The sequence below is a fragment of the Capsicum annuum genome, chromosome 8, assembly GCF_002878395.1.
Source record: "Capsicum annuum cultivar UCD-10X-F1 chromosome 8, UCD10Xv1.1, whole genome shotgun sequence".
Classification (NCBI taxonomy): Eukaryota; Viridiplantae; Streptophyta; class Magnoliopsida; order Solanales; family Solanaceae; genus Capsicum; species Capsicum annuum.
In genome coordinates this window covers 32402841-32419536 of record NC_061118.1, presented here as the reverse complement: position 1 = coordinate 32419536, position 16696 = coordinate 32402841, and the positions used below count along the sequence as shown (strand labels likewise).

The 16696-nt window shown below is 37.8% G+C and overlaps 1 long non-coding RNA gene across 2 annotated transcripts in view; it reads right to left on the bottom strand.

Moving 5' to 3' along the window:
- The window catches only part of LOC107838887, a 34366-nt gene that overhangs the window by 3265 nt on the left and 14405 nt on the right, over nucleotides 1-16696 (bottom strand). The window contains exon 3 of one of the 2 annotated variants that reach the window (XR_001664858.2): nucleotides 15737-16077. The exons of the other annotated variant lie outside the window; for it this stretch is intronic. This is a non-coding gene — a long non-coding RNA (uncharacterized LOC107838887). Of the gene's footprint in view, nucleotides 1-15736; nucleotides 16078-16696 lie in introns of those variants that run through there. 2 annotated transcript variants of the gene reach the window in all.

Sequence of the window (16696 nt, the reverse complement as noted above, 5' to 3'; positions counted from 1 at the left end):
TGATCAAAGTAATGCGGAATAAATACAAGAATTCGGAAACATGGCCATAAATATGAAAAGAAACAATAACGGGGAAATAAGGTACCCCCAACATCAATAAACCTCTAAATAACTATCTGCGAAAAATCTCTAACAAATGACTGAGTCAAGTAACTGTATACAAACTGGGACAAGGCCCCTAGTAGACCCCAAAACTAAATATAAGATAAAAGGACTGCAGGACATAAGACCTTCCGAAATATAGAAGGCTCACCACTTGTCTCTGCAACTCTATCTGAATGATCTACCGATTCTCTTGACCCCTATACTGGGCCTCTGAACCTGAGAGGTTGGAGAGGGGAGGGGGTCAGCACAAAAGTACTGGCACGCAGAGATATCAAAACAAAACATAATATTTTTTTTTAACAAAATATAGTTGAGAGCCATTATAAAGCAAATTCGTGTCAAATCATTTGAAAACACATGGGTGTAATGCAATAGTTTCTCAACAACAATGAAATGTAACTGATCTAGGTGCAATACCCTAAATAATTTATACCAACTACCAAACCTCGATTGCCATCGAGATTAGAGTATAAGTGAGGGAGAGACACACAAGACCACAAAGCTTGGTGTCTCGACCCAATGGTTGTGCCCTAGATCACTTAGCCCGGGGTCCTACCTATAGTCCCAATTTGGGAATGACATAAATTCAAGTACACAAGATCACTTAGCCTAGTACCAAATTTTCGTGTCGGCAAACACGATTTCCAGTGATGAGCCCTTACACTTAAACGCCTTCTTCGGGCATCCACCTATCTCATGTAAAATCCATCCATTCAAAATTTCATCTGATTCAATCTCATATCATATTATATAGGGTATCATCATACCTAACTTGAAAGTCATCAATATCATATCCACATAAGCATAATCATGTAAAAACCAAGGTGCTTCATCATTTACAAGTGGTGAACAATAATTATTTCAAATTCATGTTCACTTTTATTGGTCACAATATGATATGGGGTATCAAGACATTATCATGGGAATTTGAAAGAAATTTATCATTCATATTTATCAAACTTCCATGGAAAATCTCAAATCACATATGCATGGTATCAACCATTGAAGTATATAGGCAAACAATTCCCATGACATAAAGAAAAATGACTTAGAAATATTATTGAAAGCAAGTTATTAGCATTTGATTGAAAATCCCCATTTAAAAGCATGCATGTTCATAAAAGATACACCCTTGAGATTTTAGGATAACCCCACGTTCCTCTATATGCGAATATGATAGGTGCTTCTTGAAGCCTACGTTGAGAGGATTCCAAATATGCAATTAGTTTCTAAAACCCACGGTTGAATCTTGAGTTGCTTGAGTTTTTATTTTGAAACCCTAGAGAGAGTTATTGAACAATTTTGATGGATGAAGGTGTATTTTGTGGTCCTTGGAACTGAATTTCATGTTTTAGGGGTAAGTAAGGGTGGAAAAGGACCATTTTGCCCCAAAAACGGAGTGTTTAAGTCACTTGAATTCTTTACATAGGAACTGCCCATTCCATCGCCTATATTTACATAGGAGCCGCCTAGGCTATCGCCTATGTTTACATAGGAGTAGCCTAGGCTATCACCTATGTTTACATAGGCACTGTCCAGGCTATCGCCTATGCTTTCCAGTGGCCATGGGCGATTGGTTAGGCGACAGATATCACTTTGAAAGGCCATAACTTATTGCTCAGGTGCCGAATTTTAGCAAAATTGGTATCGTTGGAAAGTTAACTCGAAGACCTATCATTTGATACATAGTAATCTACCTAATTCGACATATACAAAGAGTTATGGTCGATGGAAGCAGACACAATTTACAATATCCACTAAAACATAGTCGATCGAAATAGTTTCAACTCGTCCTTGAGTTGAAGGACCTCTATGGTCTAAATTAAAGCTTGAATAGATTCACATGGCACAAATAATTAACATTCCATAGTGGTATAGGATTTTATGGCATCAAAATTTATCAACACATCGGAATCATGGTCTATATTATAGCTCGAAATGCGGGGCGTTACATTATCCCCCCAGCATCATTCATCCCCGAATGAGGATGCGGGACACAGACAGACACGATTTTAAGCATAATAAAGGACTAGGAAAGATAAGATAGGAATAGTACCTTTTGTCTCATCCTCTATCGAAGAAAATAAATTGGGATATCTAATTTTTATGTCATCTTCTGAAACCCAAGTTGCTTCTTCGACTTTCTTATTCCTCCACGGTACCTTTACTAAGGCTATCTCTTTGCTCCTCAACTTTTGAACTTGGCGATCTAAAATTTCAATGGGCTCTTCTTTGTAAGATAAGGAGTCTGTCACTTTGATACCCTGTACTGGCAATACCAGAGAATGATCTCCAATGCATTTCTTCTACATGGATACATGAGATACCGGATGAACAAAACCCAAACTTGCAGGCAATTCTAGCTCATAAGCAACTGTACCAATCTTATTCAGAATCTGATATGGCCCCATGTAGCGACGGCTCAATTTACCCCTTTTTCCAAACTGCATAACTCCTTTGATAGGAGAAACCTTGAGAAACACCCAATCACCAAATTCAAACTCTAGTTCTCTTCTTCGAACATCGTCATAGGACTTCTAACAAATCTGAGCAGTCTTGAGTCATTCTCTAATGATCTTCACTTTGTCCATCACTTGATGAACTAGATCAGGCCCATATAACTGGGTCTCGCCCACTTCATACCATCCTATTGGATACCTATATCTCCTCCCATATAGAGCCTCAAAATAAGCCATCTTGATGCTGGCATGGTAACTATTATTGTAAGTGAATTCAGCTAGTGGCAGGTGATCTACCCAACTACCTTCGAAATGAATGACGCATGCCCTCAACATATCCTCAATGGTCTGAATGGTACGCTAAGCTTTCCCATCCATCTGAGGGTGGAAAGTTGTGCTCAAATTCACTTATGTACCTAAACCCTTCTAAAAAGATTTCCAAAACTGAGATGAAAAATGCGTACCTCTATTGGATATAATGGACACTAGTGCCCCATACAACCCAACTTTCTCGTCAATGTAAATCTTAGCATAACCATCTCCCGAATAATTAGTCCTCACAGGCAAAAAGTGGGCTCACTTTGTCAACCGATCTACCATAACCCATATAGAATCATACTGGTTTCGGTATCTCGAAAGTCCTATAATAAAGTCCATGTTTATCATCTCGCACTTCCATAAAGTCAGGGCTATCTCTTGGGAAGTACCACCTGGCCTCATGTGTTCTACCTTCATTTGTTGACAGTTCAAACACTTGGATACAAAATCAGCTACATCATGTTTCATATTATTCCACCAATACAAGGTTTTCAGATCATGGTACATCTTCGTAGAGCCTGGGTGAACGACATACCTTGAAGTGTGTGCCTCATTAAGGATTCTTTCCCATAGCCATCAACATTCGGAACGCACAACCTACCCTGAAATCTCAGAATACTATCTCCTCTAATTTCAAATGACATAACCTTTTGTTGACCCACATCTTTCTTGATTTGCATGAAGATGGGATCTTTAACCTATTTCTCCTTAACTTTAGCACAAAGAGATGACTTAGCTAACTCATGAGCAATCACCCCTCCATCTTTGGAACCTAAGAGTCGCACACCCAAATTTGCAAGGCGGTGAATATCCTTCACCATCTCTTTCTTTCCTTCTTCTAAATGAGAAAGGCTGCCCATTGACAACTTGCTGAGGGAGTCGGCTACAACATTTGACTTACCCGGATGGTAATGCAAACTCATATCATAGTCTTTCAAAAGCTCAATCCAATGCCTCTGCCTGAGGTTCAATTCTTTCTGTGAGAAAACATACTAAAAACTCTTATGGTCAGTATAAATATCAATATGCACCCCATAGAGATAGTGCCTCCAGATTCTAAGTGCAAACACCACGGCTGCTAACTCCAAGTCATGAGTGGGGTAATTGCGCTCATGCACCTTTAACTACCTAGATACATAAGCTATCACCTTACCATGCTGCATCAATACACAACCAAGTCCCACACGGGATGCATCACAATAAACCACAAAATCATTTACACCTTCGGGAATGGTCAAAACAGGAGCAGTAGTCAGCTTGTCCTTCAACTTCTCAAAAATGTTTTCACACAAGTCAGACCACACAAACTTCATCTTTTTCTAAGTCGGTTTAGTAAGCGGAGAAGCTATGGAAGAAAAACTCTCTACAAACCTTCTGTAATACCCCGCCAAACCCATGAAGCTCCGAATATCGATTGGAGTCGTGGGTCTGGGTTATTTTCTAACTGCTTCAACTTTCTGGGGATCCACTCTTATCCCGTCACTAGACACAATATAGCCCAAGAAGGCAATAGCATCTTACCAGAATTCACACTTAGAAAATTTGGCATACAACAGATGATCCTTAAGGGTATGAACAATAATTCAGAGGTGATTGGCGTGATCCTCTTTACTCTTAGAATAGATCAGATTATAATCAATAAATACAATGACGAACAAGTTAGGAAACTGATCGAACACTCTATTCATAAGATCCATGAAGGTTGCAGGGGCATTAGTCAACCCGAAGGACATGACTAGAAATTTGTAGTGACCATATCGGGTTCGGAAGGCTGTCTTGGGAATGTTTGACTCCCTAACTTTCAACTGATGATAACCTGAACAGAGATCTATTTTTGAAAAAAACTTGGCACCCTGAAGCTGGTAAAAAAGATCATCAATCCTAGGAAGAGGATATTTATTTTTAATCATGACCTTATACAATTGGCAGTAGTCTATACACATACGAAGGGACCCATCCTCCTTTCGCACGAAGAGCACGGGTGCACCCTATGGGGAAATACTAGGACGAATAAAACCTTTGTCTAGGAGGTCTGCAAGCTGTTCCTTTAACTCCTTTAGTTCCGTGGGAGACATTATATATGGTAGAATAGAAATAGGACGAGTGTTTGGCAACACATCAATGCCAAAATATATCTCCCTATCAGGGGGTATCCCTGGGAGATCTTTAGGAAAGACTTCTGGGAATTTATTCACTACAGGGACTGACTACAGAGGAAGATTTTCAACTTTTAAATCTTTTACTCGGATTAGATGGTACATATAACCTTTAGAGATAAGCTTTCAGGCTCTAAGATAAGAGATAAAGTGACCTCTAGGTTCCACAGAACTACTTACCCATACAATTGGTGTCTCATTCAGGAAAGAAAAAGTGACCTTTTGGGTCCTACAATCGAGTGTGGCATAGCACGAATAGAGCCAGTCCATCCCAAGGATGGCATCAAAATCTATTATATCAAGTTCTATAAGGTCTGCCACAGTTTCTCTACGATGAATAGACACGACACAATTTCTATACACCCTTCTAGCAATAACAAAATCACCTACAGGCATGGAAACAGTGAAGAGTTCTCCAATGACTTCAGGCTCGAAACCCAAAACCAACAGCCACATAGGGGGTCACATAAGATAAAGTAGACCCGGGATCAAGTAACACATAAACATCATGGGAAAAGATTTGTAACGTACCAGTAATATCTTGGGTAACTTCGGTCTCCTGGCGGTTGGTCAAAGCATATAGACCGCTCCCAATAGCTAAAGGGGCACCCTTAGGAAGAGGAGTTGTGGAGGATCCTTGCACCGCAGATAAGTACGACGATGCTGGGCCATACTTTCCTTAGACTATGTACCTAGATATTTGGATCTATGAGGAGTCTGAAAACTCTAAGTTTGTCTGTCTGTCGGTGGTCTGGGTGCTGGGGCGCTGGCTGCTGACTGTGCATTATTCCAAAAATTCTTCTTCTTTTACCACTTATTACCCTAGTTACCACTCTGCAGTTGACTCTGGTGCTGGTGCACAGATCTAGCTCTCTTAGACTATCTTTCTTTCTTTCTAGATTCAGTAATCTTTTTCTCCCTCTCTTCCACCTGTTGCATATGAACGATCAGTCGAGCAAAGTCTAACTTCTTATTTAATATAGCCCCCTAGCACTCAAGTACCAGGTTATCAGCAAGGCCGGATGCAAATTTCCTCATCCGGGCTCTCATATTACTAGTCAACTCTGGTGCATAGCAGGCTAGTATATTAAACTTCAAAGTGTACTCCTGGACACTCATACTGCCCTGCTTCAGATTCATAAACTCTTCTGCTTTGGTCACCCTCAACTCCAGAGGAAAGAATCGATTAAAGAAAGCTTCCATAAATTCTCCCCAAACTGTGGGCTCAACACTCTCACCTTTTGCATATTCCCAGTCGTTATACCACTGATTCACAACGTCCTTGAGCTGAGAGGTTGCTAGTTCTACCCCTTCAACCTCATCCATGTGCATTACCTTAAAGATGTTTTCCATCTTATCTACAAACTACTGTGGATCTTCCTCCACCTTGGTGTCAATGAACTTAGGTGGGTTCATCTTCATGAAATATCCGACCCTAGTAGCCACAGACATAACAAATCCAGACCTAACATCTTCCGATCGTTAAGCCTGGTTAGCTACCAACTGTGTCAGCATATGAATAGACCATCTGAATTCTGTGTTTGAAATAACTCCCTGAGCAGTTGGGGGATGATTGACGTTGGTCCACGGAGCCCTAGGTGAACTGGTTAGGACTGGAGAGACTCCCAGAGTAGGGAAGTTCTGGAGTGTGAGCCCTGTTATGGGTCTGCATCCTATGAGTGGGACAGACTTTATCTGCCTGAGCATTCTGATCAATGATACGATGTGGAGGCATAGCTGTGTTTCTGAAACACAAGTGATCATTGATTAGGGGATAGTTCAGACTCTGAAGCACGAACTAAATCACAACGAAGGGAAACATTTCCTAAACTCCTAGCGATGCAATTTTGCAGACACCCTGGGACCATGAACCGTGCTTTGATACCAAGTTTTTCACGACCCGAACCAGGGTCTGGCCGTGACGAGCATTTCAAACCATGAAGGCCCAAACACACCTATCTGTCTAGTAATCATGCACCTAATTCATATGATCAAAGTAATATGGAAGAAACACAATAATTCAAAAACATGGTCATACATATGAAAAGAAACAATAACAGGGAAATAAGGTTCCACCAACATCAATCAACCTCTAAACAACTGTCTGCGAAAATCTCTAACAAATGACTGAGTCAAGTAACTGTATATAAACTAGGACAAGGCCCCCAGTAGACCCTAAAACTAAATATAAGATAAAAGGACTGCAAGACATAAGACTTTTCAAAACATAGAAGACACACCACTTGTCTCTGCAACTATATCTGAATGATCTACTGATTCTCTTGACCCCTAGACTAGGCCTCTAAACCTGAGAGGTTGGAGAGGGGAGGGGGTCATTACAAAAGTACTGACACGTAGAGATATCAAAACAAAACATAATATACTTTTTTTAACATATTATAGTTGAGAGCCATTATAAAGCAATTTCGTATCAAATCATTTGAAAACACATAGGGGTAATACAATAGTTTCTCAACAACAATAAAATGCAACTGAGCTAGGTGGAATACCCTACATAATTTACACCAATTGCCAAACCTCAGTTGCCACCGAGATTAGAGTATAAGTGAGGGAGAGACACACAAAACCACGAAGCATGGTGTCTCGACCCAATGGTAGTGCCCAAGATCAATTAGCCCGGGCTCCTACCTATATAGTCCAAATTTTGGAATGACATAAAGTCAAGTACACAAGATCACTTAGCCTGGTACCAAATTTATATGTCAGCAAATACGATTTCCAGCGATGAGCCCTTACACTTAAACGTCTTCTTTGGGCATCGACCTATCTCATGTAAAATCCATGCATTCAAATTTTCATCTGATTCAATCACATATCTTATTTTTTAGGGTATCATCATACCCGACTTGCAAGTCATCAATATCATATCCTCATATGCATAATCATGTAAAAACTAAGGTGTTTCATCATTTACAAGTGGTGAATAATAATTACTTCAAATTCACGCTCTCTTTTGTTAGTCACAATATGATATGGGGTATCAAGACATTATCATGGGAATTTGAAAGAAATTTATCATTCATATTTATCAAACTTCCACGGAAAATCTCAAATCACATATGCATGGAATCAACCATTGAAGTATATAGGCAAACAATTCCCATGAGATAAAGAAAAATGACTTAGAAATCATATTGAAAGCAAGTTATTAACATTTGATTGAAAACCCCCATTTAAAAACATGCATGTTCATAAAAACTATATCCATGAGATTTTAGAATAACCCCACGTACCTCTATATACGAATATGATAGGTGCTTCTTGAAGCCTACATCGAGAGGATTCCAACTATGCCATTAGTTTCTAAAACCCATGGTTGAATCTTGAATTGGTTGGGTTTTTATTTTGAAACCCTAGAGAAAGTTCTTGAACAATTTTGATGAATAAAGGTATATTTTGGGGTCCTTGGAACTGAATTTTGTATTTTAGGGCTAAATAAGAGTGGAAAAGGACCATTTTGCCCCAAAAACAGAGTGTTTAAGTCACTTGAATTCTTTACATAGGCACCGCCCATTCCATCGCCTATATTTACATAGGCGCCGCCTATGTTTACATAGGCGCTGCCCATGCTATCGCCTATACTTTCCAGTGGCCATGGGCGATACGTTAGGCGACCCATATCAATTTAAAAGGCCATAACTTCTTGCTCGGGTGTCGGATTTTTGCGAAATTGCTATCGTTGGAAAGGTAACTCAAAGACCAATCATTTGACACATAGTAGGCTCCCTAATTCGACATATACAAAGAGTTATGGTCGATGGAAGATGACACAGTTTACAACTTTCACTAAAACTTAGTCGATCGAAATAGTTTCAACTCGTCCTTGAGCTGAAGGACCTCTATGGTGTAAATTCAAGCTCTAATGAATTCACATGTAACATAAATAATTAACATGCCGTATTGGCATAGGATTTTATGGCTTCAGGATTTATCAACACGTCAGAATCATGGTCTATATTGTAGCCCAAAATGTGGGGCATTACAGATAACATCTGTATCTGTCATCCATATAGAAATAGGAATAATCTGATAATCTGAACATTCATTGGCTCATACTTCTGGGGTATGTGAACATACCTAATTCAGTGCTAAATACTACTCCCTTTAATCTATATGCTCATTCTGTTGGAAATCCACTTTTAAAACTAGCATAATGGTTTATAATGAAAAATAATTATGCATCTATCGATTTCAAACTGTAAGGAAAGCTATATCTGATTTCTGTAAACTATAATAAAATTGAATAGTGGATTCCATATATTAACTGAGGATCGAAATATCAAATCGTTATTAAATTCTAAAAATAACTATTCATGGGATGCTTAAAACATAGCAATTCTTGAAATATCAACATACAAACTGGGGCTTGATAACCTATGCATCAAATTCATGTCAAAACATCATAATTTTCATGCTTGATATTGTAATTATTGATAATTCAATTCCAAATCTTTAAATTACATCAATATATTTTAAAATAGAAAAGAAGACATGTAATTCAACATCTACATTACTTGAAATCTCATAATCTTCAATTAGTGATAAGTGGGTATAAACTCTAAATTGAAATTCATGTAATTTCATATAAAAATCAACTTTAAAACTAGTTTTGGGCCCAAGGATGAAAGAGTTATCCTTGTTGAAAACTCCACATACCTTAATTAATGAATAGATGAGAAGCTTGAACTTTGAGTTTCTAGTTGTGCTCTTGAAGATTGATTGTTGAAGTTCTTAAATTGAGAATCCTCAATTTTGAGTTATCTTGGAAAAAGAATGATGGAATTTGGATTTCAAGGGGATTAAGATTTAAGTTCTAGGGTTTACTTGGAGAGTAATTTTGCTGAAAATATGCGTATAATGGTCAGAGTAGGATTAATTATCTGTTTTTTTATGGATAAGGGCTTGGGTAAATGATGAACTTGCCCTTTAAAAATTTAATTTGGAACTGGAGGTCCCGATTTTTATCCCCACCGTGATGCACCACCATTGTAGTGGTCTATTAGGAAAGAGACGATTGCCATTTTGGCCTCTGATACGATATGGTGTAATCACGTTGCATCACTTGAAAAGGATGACTGCCATTTTGTACTACACCATGACACGATGTTTGTCTAATTGGGGTTTGTAGTGTGATACAGGTTAATTACAGTGAGCTACTTGATTGGGAGGAATGGGAACTGGATATTTACCGCGACGCGGACTAATCGTGGTGCTTCACTGGAATCAAGCATATCCAAATTTGTTGTTCACTAAGTCGCGGTGCTTATCATGGTGTTCTACTATTTTCACTAAAATCACCATAACTTATTAACCGAGTATCGTATTAGGGAAAAATTGGTATCATTGGAAAATCGATTCAATTATCTACACATTGGTGGGTCTAGAGTTTGAAAATTCTATATGCATAAAAAGTTATATTCTTTTGAAGTTGACACACTAGGATCTAAATTGAGGTAAGAAAAGTATGGGGTATTACAATATATCCCCCTTAGGAACATTCGTCCTCGAATGAGACAAATTAAACTGAAGATACTGACGAATTAAGGCTATATGCTTGCATGTACCACTAAAACAAACTGCACGACTGGATCTAAAATATACAGAGTGGCTGAACTAATCTGTGAATGCATAAATTTATATGAAGATAACTATATATCTAAATTTGGGACCGGAAACAAACTGAATTAAGGAGTATTGTTACCTTCGGCTAAATTTGAGTTTGTGGAGAAGAGGTAAGGATACTTGGTACGCATGTACGCTTCTGCTTCCCAAGTAGCATCCTCAACACACTGATTTCGCCCCAAAACTTTAACCAATGGATCTTCTTTGTTCCTTATTCTACAGATCTGATGATCAAGAATCTCTATTAGAATTCTTTGTATGAAAGGGTATTCTGAATATCTGTTCTTTCTAAAGGGATTACAACAGTTGAATCGTCCATGTACTTCTTCAATAAGGACACATGGAACACTGGGTGAACTATTGACAAGTCTGCAGGTAACTCAAGCTCATATGCTACCTTTCTCACACGACTCAAAATCATATAGGGGTCTACATACCGGGGACTAACCTTCCCCTTTTTGTCAAATCTCTTCACCTCTTCATGGGTGAAACCTTTAAATACATAAGATCATCTACTTCAAACTCAAGATTTCTCTTTTTATGGTTGCATAAGATTTCTAACGACTCTGAGATTCTTTCAATCTCTCTCAAATCAACTAAACTTTTTCTATTGCTTCAAACACTATATATGGTCCAATCAAAGTGGCCTCACCCACTTAGAACCAACCGACTAGTGATCTACATCTCTGCCCATAAAGATCCTCAAATAGGGTTATCTGAATACTACAATAGTAACTGTTATTGTAGGTAAACTCGATCAATGTCAAATGGTCATCCCAACTGTCTTTGAAATTAGGAACACAAGCACTCAACATATCCTCTAAGGTCTGAATGGTCCTCTCTACCTAGCCATCTATCTGCGGATGAAAAAATTAAATTGAGCTGAACTTGGATACCAAAACCCTTCTGAAAGGCTTTCAAAAACTAAGTACCCCTATCAGAGATGATGGACAAGGAAACTCCATGCAATATAACTAACTTTCTCATACACAATTTAGCATAGTATTCAGCTATGTAGGATGTGTGAACTAGCAAGAAATAGGCTAATTTGGTCCATCTGTCTACAATAACCTAAATTGAATCATGCTAATGATGCGAATGGGGTAATCCAGTCACAAAATCCATATTCACCTCTTCCCACTTCCAAGTGGGAATACCAAACTCCTATAATGTGCCACCAGGTCTTTAGTGCTCTACCTTAACCTGTGACAAGTTGTACAGTTGGCTACAAATTCTTCTATATCTTTCCTCATACCACTCCACTAATAGACTTTGCGCAAATCACGATACATTTTGTTGGCTCTTAGATGAATGGAGTAACGTGCACCATGCACTTCTGCCATAATCCACTGTCTTAAATCGTCAACACATGGTGCACACAATCTACTCTTGTATCTCAACTTACCATCTCCCCCTTGAGAGAAAACCTCTTTGTTTTGGTCTTTAACTGAACCCTTTTATTGGACCAAACTAGAATCGTTGTTTTGCTGCTTTTCCACTTCAGAAACTAGAGAAGATTTTGAACTACTCTGAACCCAAACATTTCCTTCAGCTAAGTCAACAAACCTCACACCTAATCTAGCTAACCAGTGAACTTCCTAAACTAAATTTGTCTTATTATTCTCCACATGAGCAACACTGCCCATAAACAATCTACTAAGGTTGTCTACCACTACATTGGCCTTGCTAGGATGATACAACACACTCATATCATAATCCTTTAACAATTCTAATCACCTTCTCTGAGAAAGATTTAACTCCCTCTGAGTGAACACATATTGCAAGATTTTGTGATCCATGAACACATCAACATGCACCCTATAAAGATAGTACCTCTAGATCTTTAAGGCAAACATAATTGTAGTTAACTCAAGATCATGGGTAGGGCAGTTCTTTTCATGAGGCCTAAGTTGTCTATAGGCATAGACTATAACCTTACATATCTGTATCAAAACATAACCCAGACCGATTCTTGAGGAATCACCATAGACAACTAACCCATCTGTACTATCAGGTAGTGCGAAAACTGGAGCTGAAGTGAGTCAAGTCTTCAACTCCTAAAAACTCTTTTCACAGGAATCTAACCACTGAAACTTAACTTTCTTATGAGGCAATCTAGACATAGGGGATGCAATAGACGAGAAACCCTCAACAAAACATCTGTAATAGCTAGCTAAACCCAAGAAACTTCTAATGTTTGATAGAGAGATAGGTCTAGGCTACTGATCTTATCCACAATTCACATTTACTACATTTGGCAAACAAATAGTGATCCTTAAGAGTTTGAAACACAATTATAAGATGGTCTATATGATCATCCTCACTACGAGAATAGATAAGAATATCATCAATAAAGACTATGACAAACATATCCAAATATTGTTTGAACAGTCTGTTCATAAAGTCCATCAAGGCTGCTAGGGTATTTGTTAGACCGAAGGACATGACTAGAAACTTGAAATGACCATAATGGATTCTGAAAGCTATCTTTCAAAAATCACATTCCCTTACTCTAAGTTGATAATAGCCGGATCTAAGGTCTATATTTTGAAAAGTAACTTGTACCTTAGACTGGGTCGAATAAGTCATCAATCCAAGGAAGAGGATATTTGTTTTTGATTGTAACTTTATTCAACTGACGATAGTTAATGCACTTTCTCATAGAACCATCTTTCATTCGCAGGAATAGGACAAGAACACCCTATAGAGAGACACTGGGCCTTATGAAACATTCTTCTAAAAGATTGTTTAGTTGTTCTTTTAATTCTCTAAGATCAACTATTTCCATACGATATGGAGGAATATAGATAGCCTGAGTATCTGGCAGAAGGTCAATACCAAATTCTATTTCCCTATCGAGAGGTACCCCTAGAAAATTTTCCAGAAAAACATTAGCAAACTTATTGACTACATGAACTAACTGAATTGTTGGAACCTCAGACTTAGTGTCTTTGACTTGCACTAGATGATAGATATACTCTTTAGGGATAAACTTTCTAGCTTTAAGATAGGATATGAAATGACTCTTAGGAGACACTAAATTACCTTCCCACTCAAAGACACGCTCATATGGAAACTTAAACTTCACTACTCAGGTGCGACAATATATGGATGCATAATAGGAATAGAGTAAATCCATACCAAGAATAAGGTCAAAGTCAACCATATCTATCTCTATTAAGTCTGCTAACATAATTTTATGAAGCATAGTGATAGGACACTTTCTATAGATCTTTTTGGCAATAACTGACTCACCCACATGGGTAGAAACCATGAAGGGCTCAAAGAGTATTTGAAGACCTACTTTAAAATTTACTGCAACTAATGGGGTCACATAAGAGAAATTTAACTCAGGGTCTAACAACAAAGATACAAACATACCAGTAACAACATCTGGTAAACTTTCCTACTCCTTATGGGATGGTAAAGCATAAAACTAATTTTGGTGTTTACCACTACCGGTACTAGATGATGCACCCTGAGGAAGGACTGGGTGATCAAAAGGAGCTGGTGCGCTAGTAGCCTAAGTTCGAGGACGAACATATCTGTTTACCTACCTAGCATAAGGAAAGTATTTGATTCTATGTCCTAATTTACTACAACCATAACAATATTTTTGTCCCAATAAACACTCACCAAGATGATTGTTACCATACTTAGCACATGGAGGATAACTGGGCTTTCCATTCACACAATTCTAAGATTTAGACATAAAAGTCTTAACCCACAACCTTTGCCTATCTCTAGGGTTGGAGCACTAGCCAAAGCTGGCACTGGCATAGATAAGCAATTCTTAAACTACGAACAATTTCCCCTTCCAAACTTTGTTTGGCCATAATCAAATTGCCTGGTTCTAGCCTTTTTACTTTCTCTTTTTCTTCCCTTCAAATTTTCTGCCTCAATCTACTGGGCATGAATCATCAACCCAGAAAGATCCATATCCCCTATAAGCATGGCAGTCCTACACTCCTTAACTACCAAATTAGATAGTCCAGTAACAGACTTAGTCATACTCACCCTAGGGTCAACCATTGTATTAGGGGTATACGTAGATAACTGGTTAAACTTAAGGCAGTACTCCTGTACTATCATCGAGCCCTACCTTAGATACAAAAACTCCTCTACCTTAGCTTCTCTCATTTAATATGGAAAAAACTTGTCTAGAAATGTAGAAATGTATTCTGAAGCACCTGCAAACTCATACGAGTTGCATTCTAACCTCTACTATTCTTCCACGTAACCATCCAATCAAGCGCCACATCCTTCATCCTATAGGAGTCCAACTCTACACTCTCTTTCTTAGTAAAATATGTAATCTAGGTGATCTTTCTTATCTTCTCTAAGTAAATCTATGGGTTCTCACCTTCTTTTAACCTAAAAAACTCAGGCAGATTCATTCTCATGAAGTCACGAATTCTGGCTAACACCACAAAAATGGGTCTTGAGATGTCACAAGGTGCTCAAGACTACGAGTAGCCTTAAGCTAACCTTGTTAGCTTTTTGCAAAATATAAATAATCATAATAGAGAAATATAATCATAATATCAGTGTGGAATTCTGTTTGATCTAAGCTAAAATTATCTGAATGTAATATCTAAAAATGTTAAGGTCTAGAAAACTAATACTAGAAATTTGCATCATATCTAGCAGTCTATCAAACCTCTACTACTAATAATTAGAGAGCCACTAGGACAAGCCCCTAGCTGACTCGAACTATCTAAAAATACTGAATCATCTATACTAATAAGCTAAATATTGAATAACTAGATCCCCAAACTATGAGGACTCACCAAATGATGGGATATATATAGAGATGCATAAAATCACTTACACTGTTAAAATTGAGCACCTAAACCTACATTATGAGACATGTAGCACATAGACATATATGGGGATTAGTACTTCAGGAATGTACTTGTAATACCCCATACTTTTACCTAGCTTAAATTCATCTTGAAGATGTCAAATACATGCTTTAAATATGAATACACTATAATATATGTGGAATTTTAAAGATTTTCACTTTTTTTTGTAGAAAATTGAATAAGCTTTTCATCGATATCAAATTCGCCTAAATCCGATAACCGAGTAAGAAGTTATGGAGGTTTAAAGTTTCTGTTGTAAAACACCATCATTTCAGCTAGCGGCACGTCACGCCATAAGCCAAAATGATGTTTTTCAGTTTCTAGTAAGACTCCGTGATTACACCGCGTCACGGAGGGCTTCTAAATCCCAATTTTCCTTTTCCCAGTGATCCTCCGCAATGTATCTGCGTCATGCCAAACTTCAAGGTTGAAAACAAAGTGGTAATATGATAGCTCCATGTCGCTCTATCTCCCAATTTCCTAGTTGTCAAATTTAAGAAACACAGCGTGATAGCGCCGCGTCACGCCAGCCTGCCAAATCAGGAAATTTTGATGAAAAATAAATATTTCATCCAAGGATAAATTGGTCTTTTACCATGGTTTTAACACGTCCAGGTGTGGGATTTAATCCATAAAAATGTTTCAAATCATTATTTACTCACTTTTCTCCCAAATCAAGAACATTCTCTCCCAAGAAACAAAATCCTAGCTTTCATGAAATCAAAGCCTATTTTGAGAAATTCTCCAACAACTTCAAGAAACTTACAATCAAGGTATGTCAAGTGCTGATTCATGGGTCCCTTTCACCCATGAAGCTCAAGAATATCTTTTTCAAAGTTCAAGTATATGGATTTTTATGAATCTCTTGTTGGGTTTGCTTTTGTTCATGTTCATAATGACCAATTGAATTCTAATCCATGTTTGGTGATAAATTTTAAGTTAAATTTGTTATTATATGAGTAGATTCATGTTAACCCACGATTATACCCTTGAATTATGAAATTAAAATTGAATCATGATGTTTACTTATTGTGTAATGTTTTCTACATATACTATGTTCATTATGTACTTGATGAATTGCCTATAAGAACTAATAAGAGAAGAAACCATGCCATGATTAGTTTATGTACAAGTTTTTGATAAATTGACC